Raw genomic sequence first — 12,259 nt, 5'->3', positions numbered from 1 at the left:
TTTTGGTTATGTTTGAACCTCTATGATATGTTGGTCATGGGTTTCACCTTTTTCTTGTATGTATATTCTGAGCATTGGATTGTTGTAATGTGTTTGTTGGAGCCTATCGAGATAAGGACTTGTACCTAGTGGCAATAGGCTTTAGCCATTGTGCACAATGAGTTTTGGTGAGCCGCTTGAGGTTATATCCCAAGACTCACAAGGATTTACAACTTAAATTGGTTGAGATATTTTCTCAAGGCTCACTAGTATTGGTAGTTGACTGAGTCCTAACTTTTTTTTGGCCGGTGTTTGTGTGACTCAGATCGATCTAGTGTGACAATGCTAGGAAATATGGTTGTCCTTGGCTAGTGCTCCACGGTTTGTTTGATTTGATGTCTAGTATGATTAATTTGTATCATTGATAATGTTTATCTAATGTTTGAATATTGATTACTTGACTATGGTTAAATATTAGTCTTGGTTGAGGTCCTAATGATGAGTCCTAGGCTGAAAATGTGCATTTTGTATCAAATCTATCGATACATTGCACCAATGTATTAACAGATTCAACATAGAACCAATGAATTACATTCTGCTTCAAATATAACGATACATTGGAGCAATGTATTGATAGATCAAGCTTATTTTGAAACTTGGAACATTTTCAAAAGGTTTTTTAAAAAGGAAAATGAATTTGTTTTAGAACTAAACCCTTGAAAACCTCCATTTATGTTTCAAACACTCTTAACTTGATTATTTAGCTCGATTTTAACCAAACTTCTTGAATTGGTTGTCAACATTCAATGTTATTTTAAGTGATTATGAATTATTTTATAAACTATGTTTTATAAAACATTTTGTTATCCTTGTATCGTTTGAAACATAATGATCTTGGAGGTTATATGGACATACGTTCTTCGATTCATTTGAAAGACAATGAACTTGGAAAGTTTGGGATTATTGGTCCTCGATTCGTTTCAAAGACAATGGACTTGGAGACCATGTGGATGTTTGACACACCTGATAAGTAGGATTGTTAAATGATAATGCTTGGAAAAGTGGGATTCAATCTACAATTATGCTTGAAGAGGCAAGTGTTGATCTATGGATACCCTTGGAAAGGGTGTTTTTTACAAAAACATTTTATCTATGTTTAATTGCATATTTTTGATAGTGTATTTTGTTAAATACTCATCCCTAGTAACTATTATCCCTTCCCTATATCTGCACGGAGTTATTTATAATTCAGACATGTAAGATGCACATGTTATTTAATATCAGTAGATTACTTAGCTCGCTATCTTTTGGAAGGAGCTACTTCTATATTCAGTTTTGGTAAGTGATCATCATGGTATCTAGTAGGCATTAGTCCTTTTACTCTAAGTCATACTTAGCTTGGTTTGGTCTAGTCCAATCTTTTGTATTTGACTATTATGAATTATGACCTGTTTTGTCATGTAATAAATGATATTATGAATGCTTGCTGTGAGTTGGTTTATGGATTATATTTGCCACAAGATTTCCTATACGCCAGATTTTTTATATGCGTTGTTTTCGCATTATGCACACATGAATGTGTCAGATTGACATGATATTTTTGTTTTATGATATAATGCTGTTTATATCTGTTTACATATGATTCCATGGTGATGGTTCCTATGAGGCACATTTGGTTATTAGTTTAATGTTTATCTCAAGCTTGCATGAGTTAAGAGAGTAACTCCCATTGATACTCTTGAGTCGATCATATCCCGATTTTGGGTTGTAACATTAGGGTTTCACAAGAAGCATATGGCTCTACCATGCCTTTAGCATTGTCTCGTGTCTTAAGCGACATATCTTACCTAGACAAGAGCAATCATATTTTGTAAGACTCAATTATATGGACTCATACCAATTCTAGACATAACTCTTAAACATAACTTGGATAGACAAAAAAGGAATTATATGCAGGTCTCCCATTTTTGGTTTGTACCCAAGTACACAAAATAAGAACAAGATTCCAATGTACGACTCCAACTATTTCATTAACAATTAGTGAAAACCTAAGACTTTAGCAAACTTAGAGTTCTGATACCAACTTTGTTATGACTTGTTTTTAGGGGTTCGCGATTGACGTAAGGACCTAAATGGGTATGGCCCACTGGGCCCATGCAAGCCTCTTAATAATCAATCATTCATTGTTCATACATACATTCAATCATCATACATGGGTTAGACATCCACATAAACCATTCATACAAACATTCATATTAATAAATACATACATACATAGGAACTATCACATAATTATGGAACTTCTGAACATAAACTGTGGAAACACATACTTTCATTAACATCATTCATATAACATATATTTCGTATCAACATTTAAATGCACCTTTTAGTTCTCACATGGGCTCTTAAGCCTTCATCCATCACATTTGTATAATTCTATACAAGTATAATGCCATTCAATGGCTTCACAGTCAAAACATGTTCAAGAGTTTATAAACAAGAATATAAAGAGTGACTCATTAGTAGAACATGTTAGGAATTTTGAGAATATGGTGCCTTGAAAAGTAAGTATATTCTCATGTTTAATTTAATTAAATTTATTTATAATGAAAATACATTTTGATAATAAAACGAAGAGTTTGTTTTAGGTAAGCATTTATTATCTAGTTATGAAGGTACTATGATTCTATTGAGATATTAAATACATTTGTATGAAGAATCTTACATAAGAGACATGTATTTTATTTGAATTGAAAAATTGTTCACAATCATATAATAAAGCTGGCCACTTTATTGTGTTAAAGTTGTAGTGTTCAAATTATTTCCAACAAAAAAAATGTGATTCACTTCAAGGGAATGATGAGTCTCAAATCATCGAAATGGTAGACTTCGAGTAATGACAATATAACATTGACTGGAATTATGTGAGAATCAAATTTAAGTTTAACCATTACTTAAATCTTGATCTCATACTTATGCATTTACTTATAGTAGAACCGAAATCCTGATGGATAGTGGACTCATATTTAATCTCCTTATAATCTTTGATTACCATAAGTATGATCATCATAAAGCGTTGGTCTAGACTCCGTATGTTGGGATTATAATTAAGATGAACATTTGGGAACATATATCCAAATAATGGAGTTCATAGCATTAACATCACTTCTAGTAATTTCAAAAAGATTGGTGATTAATTTGGGCCCAATAGATTGATGAGTTAGCTACTCATCACATCTGGATACTCAAGATATTAGATTTAGAGCATTGAATCACTAATTGAATGAAACTTGAGACTAGGGAACAAAATTGACATAAAGGGTAAAATGGTAATTTCATCTTTTATCATTGGATGGTTATGAGGGTGGGCTCACAATATAAAGTTTGCAATTGGACAGCTAATAATTAATATCAAGTATTGAATTGTTTCTTGTAATTGTAGTTAATCCAAAGTGCAACCGTGAATCTATGGTGGAGTGATTTCATGGTTAATAAGTATGAATTATTTTTAATGAGATTAAGAATAATTCTAAGTTTATTGGAGCTTGAAATATCTATGTCCAAATAGATTCCCCACTTAGCTTCGTAGAATTCAACTTGTTTAAGTTGGAATGCATGCTTTATTTGATAAATTAAATTGTATACAAAAATAGCAACTTTAACATGTTTGTGTTAATTTAGATAAGAAAACATGTTATTACTTAATTTAGACAAGAAAACATGTTTGTTTTAATTTAGACAAGAAAACATGTTTGGTCTTAATTTAGACAAAAAAATATGTTTGTCTTAATTTAAAGCAAGAAAAATATTTTTTGTCTTAATCTAGACAAGAAAACATATTTTCCTCAATTTAGACAAGCTAAAATATTTTTGTTTTAATTAAAGACAAGAGTTATCTTAAATTAAGATAATGTTAGGAGAATTCTTGTAAAATGAATCTAGACATCCATGTTGATAAAATAAGACTCTATGTTTGACTATTACTGTTTTATTTATTAATAATTTTTTTAAAATAAGATGGATAAAAATAAAATAAGAGTTATTATTCAATAAGGAGTTTTATTTTATCAAGAACTCTAAATGGTAATTAAAGAATTAAATTATTTATTCTTTAATTTTAATTTCGATAATTATGGAGCATGTTTGATGCTTTCATAACTCAAAATGGATGGTCAAGATTGATTCAAAGGTATTTGATTTTGATTAAACCTTTGATGCAAGAGTTTTAATAAAAAAGAAGAGATTGGAAAAAAGTAGAAAAATATGTAGTTTTTCTTTAAAAAGTTTTAGTCGTCACTTTTCCCCTCCTCTTCTAAACTTTGTCGTATCTTTCTTCTTCTCTCTCATTCTTGGTTGAATTTTATGAAAGAAAATAGCTAGAAATTTTTAAGAACAAAACTGAGACAAAATCGGTTACTATCTTGTAGTCTACATTTCACACCTTGGCCACTCAAGGTTCAAGTTGAAAGCATTCTTGAAGAATAAGTGGTAAACTTGTTTGGTCGAGAAATCATTCATTGGTGTGGTGGTGGCCAAAAATAAGAATCTCAAAATAAAATGTATGTTTTTTCTTACTTAATAGATTCTTAATTTTTTTTAGGATGTGATTATGCTACTTGTAATAAGAATGACGTGTGTTTCCGCTTGTGTAATTAAATTGCTTGCTTTCTTTATAAAAGAATTTTTTTGAAATCCATGCTTTACACAATCACATCAATCAACTAAGATTCAACTCCAACAGAACATGACTCGACTCTCTAAGTTGCAAGTGGTTGTTATAACACCTACCAAGAAGGAACGAATCACATCTTCGTGATACAACTCATTGATCTATAAAAAAATGGGAAACTAAGGTGTGAGTCACAAAGACTCTATGAGTAAATACGAGAAAGTGACAATCTAAGGGGGTGAGTTTTTACATTAACACATATTTTGGAAAACAAAACATGAATTCATAACCTCATTATAATTTCTTTCAAATGCTCAATATCATCATTTCTCAAAAATGAAGTTTTAATCCAAAGTATGCAACCAATTGGATAAGCAAGTTTGTAACTCCAAACACAAAACATTTATGAGAAGAAAACGATAGATTTCCTTTTCCTTGGGTACCGACACCTTACCTTTAGTAGTGGTACTTAGCTTATGTTCAAACCCATACCGTGGGTGCCATTCATCACATTTAAGTCTATACTTCTTGTTAGCTTTCATATTTGCTAGTTTTCTATATAACCATTTACACATTAACATATCCTATGAACGCTCAATCATATCAACATTTTCAATCTAGGATAACAACATCACTCTCATTTACATCATGTACATAACTAAACTAGCCTCTAAAATCCTTTAAAAATCATTAAACTTACTACCGTCAGTGGTGCCTGCCCCAACTCAAAGTCGATAATGGAGTAATCCCCACTACCTAGATTTCCTTAACCTTTTATAGGTGGCATTCAACCTCACTCACACTTGAGTGGTGCTTGCCCCAACTTAAAGCGAATAGTGGTTTAATCCCTATTACCTTGGATTTCCTTAAGTTTAGGATCTATCATATCGTTAACTCATTTCATAACATTCATAATTATGCTCATTAAATCATCCTTTTCTTAACTCATAATGCATGTGGAAACTACCTCACATACAATTTCATAATCATGCATTTCATGCCATGATACATAATACATAAACCTGGCTATAGATGGGAATGTCTACATCTACCTAAGCGTCTCATCACTGTAATGTACATTTTTTATCCATTCACAACTTATGGGTGGGAATATTCACCTCCACCATGCATTCATTCAACATACATGCCATTCATTCCATTGAGTTCATTTTGAAGAAAACCATTGAAAGGGCTTGTCCTTCCTTGTTGAAAATCAATATGTAGTAAAGATATTTACATAGTAAATTTGAAAACTTCTTTAAAATCATTTGTGTTCAAAACATTTAATCCATCATCAGAAAAAAGATATTCAATCATGCAAGATTTAAACACCTCAATAAATCATCCTTGCTTTACATATATAACATACTTGAAAAGGTGTATGTTGTTGAATTTTCATATAAGTGCACGTTATTGCAAACAAGTAATATAATGACGAAGTAAAGTATCATTCCTATAGAGATTTGTTCCTAAATCCTTACTAAGTACTAAAATTTATGACAAATTAAATTTATTTAAGTAACTAAAATTTTTAGAAAATTAATTAAAATTAAATTAAAGCAAGCAGTAAATTAACAAATAGAAATTAAAATTACTTAAGAAAAGTAATATACTAAACCTAGAGTTATGGGTTCATTTAACACTTCATCTCATACCAGCATCTCCTATTATTTACATTCATGTGTAGCTTCATTAACCTAGAATCCAAAGCTATGTACAGATCTCTGTCAAGATGCTTGCGTAGATACCTAACTTAATTTGGTCACTATATGTCTATATTAGTCAATTAAATAAGGTTCATTAAGCTAGTGTTCTAATTTGGCTATATATGGCACTTGGCGTATGTTTACCCGAATTGCGAATCAAATCACCTAAATTACGTGAACATACACTATTCAAACTTTAGTCCAATCTAAAATCTCTCTATCGAGTTTCAATTAGATTCACAAATCCATTAATTGTTGGCCAGACAATCAAAAGCATCAAGAGAAGATTTGAATAAGCAAAACTATACCCATTCATAGTAAATAAAAAAGAAACAAATATTCAGATTACATGTTGAAATTACAACCATCATAGAAAAGCAAATTAGTTCATAATATTTAAATAAAATATCATCCAATGAAAATTAACCATTAATCCAAATCAAAGAAAATAAGAGAAACATAAAAGTAGATAAAGAAACAAATGATTGAAGCTTTTGATCTGGATTCTCTCTCAAATTCTCATGCTTTTTTGGTTTGATTTTGGCTCATTTTCTCCATAATAGTTGCTTGTCGTCTTCCCCTTTAAGCCTCTAAAAGAAATCCCTTAAATAAGCTCTAAATAACCTAATTCCCAAAATCTCATCAAATTTTTCTTTTTGAATAATTCTCTAGCACCGTGTCCTTAGGTTCTTTAACGTCGCGGCGTGCCCCTTTTACTACAGTAGCACCATAACTTTCCTCTCCTAAGCGTCGCAACACTGTAGCCTTAGGAATTTTTATGATGCCCTTCATTTCACTAGCGCCACAGCCTTGCTCTCCTCAACGTTACAACCTTGGTTTCCTAAGCGTTGCAGCCTTGAGCAACTCAAGGCTACAACCTTCATTCAACATGTTGCCTTGTGTAGAACTATAGCAGTCCATCATCTTCCAACATGATTTTAACCTCGATCTGATCCGAATTGAGAAAAGTGGTAAACATGAAAGTTGTAGCTTTTCTTTTAGCTTTCCAATGGATCAAGAATCCCATTAATTGGACTTTTGCAGCTCAAATTATTCTCTAAATATTATAGCATGTACGATTGAAGCCATAACTATACTTGTGTAGTTTTTAATTAAATGAACCTTTTTCATCAAATATCCTACAAAAACAATGAGAGAAATCAATAATAACTATTTTTAAAGTAACTTAGAGCAAAAATAAAGTTAAATTAAACTAAAATAACTTAAATTAACTTCTCAACAAGTAATCCAACTTAAACTAAAAAAAAACACCTAAAATGCTAAAATATAAACTTGAAATCTCAAAGATCTAGCTACTTAATCCCCCAAAATGTGTCAAAATAGCTTTATATAATAAAGTTATCACACCCTCAAACTTAAGATTTTGCTAATCCTCAAGTAAAACATGAAATAAAATGTAATAACTTAAACGAAGAAAACACTTAACTAGAAATCAATGGCACCAACTCAGTAATCACATTTAATATCCTCAAAAGTTAATCCAAATTTTCAACTTTAAACAACACACAAATATTATTCAAGTTCATGTTTCAATTCAAATGCAAGCTTATTGTGAAGTGGATTTCCATGTGAATGTGCGCAATTTTTTTCAACTAGAACATTGTATAATCCGGATAAGTTTATATTCATGCAAAATTCAAATTAGTAATAAAATTCTATAGGTTTGCTTTTTATCACTCTTTCTCATCTAATGTAGACTAATACTAAGTTAAAGATCAATAGGACTTTAATTAGTTTGTAATATATGGCTATGGTTAATGTAAGGTATGAGATATTAAAATGGCTTCAATCACCCTAAGCACATAGTGATTCTAAGACTTATTTAGAGCTTTATTTTCCTTTACCTAGTATACCCTTTCTTTCATCAAAATTTTCTTTTGTTCAAGATTTCAATCTTTTTCTTTGTTTAATCTTTACCTTTTTCTTTTTCCAAATTTCACACCCTCAAATTTATTTCTTTTATTGGATAGTGAGAAAAATGCAATCATATTTTTGAACTTTTCATCATTTTTTTTCTTTACTACCTCTTTCACTATTTAGCTCATAATACTTTCTAAATCGACTTATGCACTTAGGAATGAGGGATAAAAAATTAAAATTATTAATATAAAGTTCTAAGCTAAAAATTAAGTGTTTAAACGAAAAAAAAAAGTTATATTAAGCTCAAAAGGTCAACTAAAGATAAATATATAACAAGGTAGCTCAAAAGGCTCAATCTGTCTAAAAATGGCCTAAATAATTTCCTTAAGTATGTATAGGCTAGGTTTCTCCTCGAGAGAGAATCAAAGAAATTCTAGAATTCTAGACATAATTCAAAATGTCACATTCATATAAACCTTCTCTAGATATGCACAATGAATCTAAGCAAAAGATAATGTACTCAAATTAATGGAAATCACATTCTAACAATGAAGCTTAACATAACAATTTAACCTAATACTCCAACAATATTCACATTTGCAAAGAATTAAGATAAGAATATAACTAGGTCCCCATCATTGGATAGGTAAATTAAAAGAAATTGACATAATGAATTCTAGCTCAAAATCTTGAAAAATGCATAAAATAAAAAAATTAATAAAAATAAACTAACCTAAAAGCATCACAAAAATTAATAATAATAAAACTCTCCCCCAAACTTGAATTGCACATTGTTCTAAATGTGAAAAGCTAAAAAATCATAAAGAAAATAAACTCCCATATCAATGGTTGCAGTGCATGGAAAGTTTTAATTTTCTTTCTCCTCAACTTCATGCTTTCCAAACTTGCATACTCAACAAAACAAGCTAGGGAGAGGTTATAACTACTTATTTAAATAGAAAAATAAAAACTAACTAAAAAAACAACTAAATCTAAAAGGATATAGCTTGGGTTGCCTCCCAAGAAGCATTTTTTATAGTCACTAGCATGACTATGGCACCCCTTTATTATTGTCTACTAGAGTAATTGAGGATCTTTGGCGATCCAATTCACCTCTTAAATAACGTTGGAAAGGTTGTTCGTTCACTCCGAATGTTTCGATAGCTTCATTACAAATATCTATTATGCCACATGAATAGACCTTAACCACCTTGTAAGGACCTAGCCACCTTGATTTTTGTTTCCATGGAAAGAGCTTGATTGATTTGGTTAGTAACACTTGTTGTCCCACCTTAAAATTAAAATTAATTGAAGGTGGTGGATAATACTCATCATAATGCTATTTAGTTTTGAGATGTGGTAACGATGGCTTTGACTCAAGAATTGGTGCTTGCTTACTTGTAGGTGGTGGAGTAAGATTACCTTTACCTGTATCAGCTAAGTCCACTTTATAGCAATGATTTGTGGGTGAAGGATACTTAGTTGCATTGAAAATAGTAAATTCAATTACCTTTTTTCCCACTTTAAATGTTATTTTTCCTTCCTTTACATCAATGATTGCACTTATAGTGGCCAAGAATGGACGTCACAATATTATCAGAACCTCTTGATCCTCTTCCATCTCAAGTACAAGGAAGTCCACTAGAATGTATAATTTTCCCACTTTAATCAAAACATCCTCTATAATCCAAAAAAGATACCTTATTGTTCTGTCTACTACCTACAATGTGACTGTGGTAGGTTAAATCTCCTTCAGGCCAAGTCTCTTAGTAACAAACAAAGGAATAATTAAGACACCAACACCCAAATCACATAAAGCTTTTGAAAAATTAAAATTACCAATTGAGCAAGGGATAGAAAAACTCCTTGTGTCCTTAAGCTTTAGTGGAACCTTGCTTTGGATTATCACATTACACTCCTTAGTGAGTGTAATTGTCTCAAAATCCTCTAATTTCTTATTCTTCGTCAGTAAGTCTCTTAGGAACTTCACATATGATGGCCTTTGCTCTAAAGATTCTACCAAAAAGATGTTGATGTGAACCTTTTTGAATACCTTGAGAAACTTTTAGAAGTGCCTATCAAGCTTTTGTTTCTAAAAACATTGAGAAAAGGGTGGTGGTGGTGGTGGCAGGTTAACCTTGAATTTGCATATCAGTTGTCTTAATCACTGTTTCATTCTCAACAGGCTTATCTTGAAGTCGAGCTTGCTTAACACTACTTTAAACCTCTTTTTCGCTCTTCAGGGTGATTGCTATAACCCGTTCCTTACCTTCTCTCATAGGATTCACTTCTGTATCACTAGGTAAGGTCTTTTAAGCTTTATTGTTTAATGAGTTAGCAAGTTGACCAACTTAAATCTCTAGGTTACAAATAGATGCCACTTGACTTTGAATAAGAGCCACGTGAGTTTGAATGATGTTATCATTCTATGTCACGCACTACCTTAGCAAATCCTTTAAATTTGACATCTTATCTAAGATAAGGACTCTTGCTTGCGAAATCTCGAAGGTGCATTCGACCTTGAAAATAAGGATGATCCTTGATTATTGGTCCAAGAGAAGTGTGGATGATTCCTCCATCTTGAGTTATAAGTGTTGGAGTAAGGGTTATTCTGTTGCCTATTCCCCACAAATTGCACTATTTCTGTCATACTTGGACACTAATGGCTTGCATGATCATCTCCATAATACTCGTAAGCTACAAAAGGACTTTGAATGGAGTTAGTACCAAAAGATTCAAGTGTTTTAGTTAGAGCTACTACTTGCAAGGATAGAGACAAAATGGCATTTACATCATGAACTCCAACTGCTCTTCTATGCATTGATCGCTCTACTGGCCATTGGTAGTTATTTGCAGCAATCTCTTCCAATAAATCATATGCCACGTCAATTGACTTATCCATCAAAGCTCCTCCCACCGCGGCATCAATGGTGGTTCGAACATGACAACTTAAGCCATTGTAGACTGTCTACACTTGAAGCCATTAAGGAAAACCATGATAAGGACAACCTCGAAGTAATTCTTTGCATTTTTCCCAAGCCTGATACAACAATTCAGAATCTTGCTGCATGAACAATGTGATATCATTCCTCATTTTCGCTTGATAACTCAATTACATAGATTTATTTGACATATTTTAGGGGGCTTAAATAACTAGATCTTTGAGATTTTAGGTTTGATTGTAGCATTTTAGGTGTTTTTCTAGTTTAAGTTTGATTATATGTTGAGTAGTTAATTTAAGTTATTTTAGTTAAATTTTATGTAATTTTGTTTTAAATTACTTTAAGAGTAGTTATTGCTAGTTTCTTTTATTGATTTTATAGAAAATTTGATGAAAATGGCTTATTTGATGAAAATCCGTATAAAAATGGTGATAACTTCATTTGTATATGTTTTGATATTTTGCTCATCTCTCTAACAGAACTCTAAATGAAGTGATTCTTGGACCATTAGAATGCTACGAGGAAGGGCTACAACTTTTATGTACGTCACCCAGTTCTGATCGGATCGTGATCAAAATATTTGTCTAAGTCGGAGTATTGTAGTAGTATACATGGACTGAACATGATGTGAAATTTGGAGCATATCTTTCACTCCAGAAGTTTGATTGATGTGATTCTTGAGCCATTGGAAAGTTAAGAGAAAGGATAAAACTTTCATATTTACCACTTTGCCCAATTTAGATCATATTAAGGTGAAAATTTTACTGGACGATGCTTGATAGATGTAGTTCTGCACATGGCAGCAGGGGGACTGAGGCCATGGCGCTGAGCTACTCATGGCCATGGTGCTAAAGGAACCACCGCCACAGCATTGGAAATGTGTGGCCACAGTGCTGAGCTTGAGATGGGCATTATACAAAAACTCGAGAGCATGGTGCCATAGCATTGAAGAAGTAGCATCGCAGCATTACAAAAGTCTATCATAGTGCTGTGGTGCCAAGAAATCATGGCTGCGACACTATCTCGATTTTCCAAAAATAAAAATTTGATGGGATTTTGAAAATTAGGTTACTTGGAGCTTA

At 31.8% G+C, this 12,259-nt stretch overlaps 1 non-coding gene across 1 annotated transcript; it reads left to right on the top strand.

The window, feature by feature from the left end:
* The first annotated feature begins 11,225 nt into the window (after window positions 1–11,225).
* On the top strand, window positions 11,226–11,332 carry LOC148761348 (small nucleolar RNA R71). Its single transcript, XR_016028122.1, has one exon. It is a non-coding gene; the product is annotated as a small nucleolar RNA R71 (small nucleolar RNA).
* The last annotated feature ends 927 nt before the right edge of the window (window positions 11,333–12,259 follow it).

Source organism: Theobroma cacao, chromosome 8 (assembly GCF_053813885.1).
Source record: "Theobroma cacao isolate CCN51 chromosome 8, ASM5381388v1, whole genome shotgun sequence".
In the NCBI taxonomy this organism is placed as follows: Eukaryota; Viridiplantae; Streptophyta; class Magnoliopsida; order Malvales; family Malvaceae; genus Theobroma; species Theobroma cacao.
This window is presented reverse-complemented; position numbering and strand designations above follow the sequence as displayed.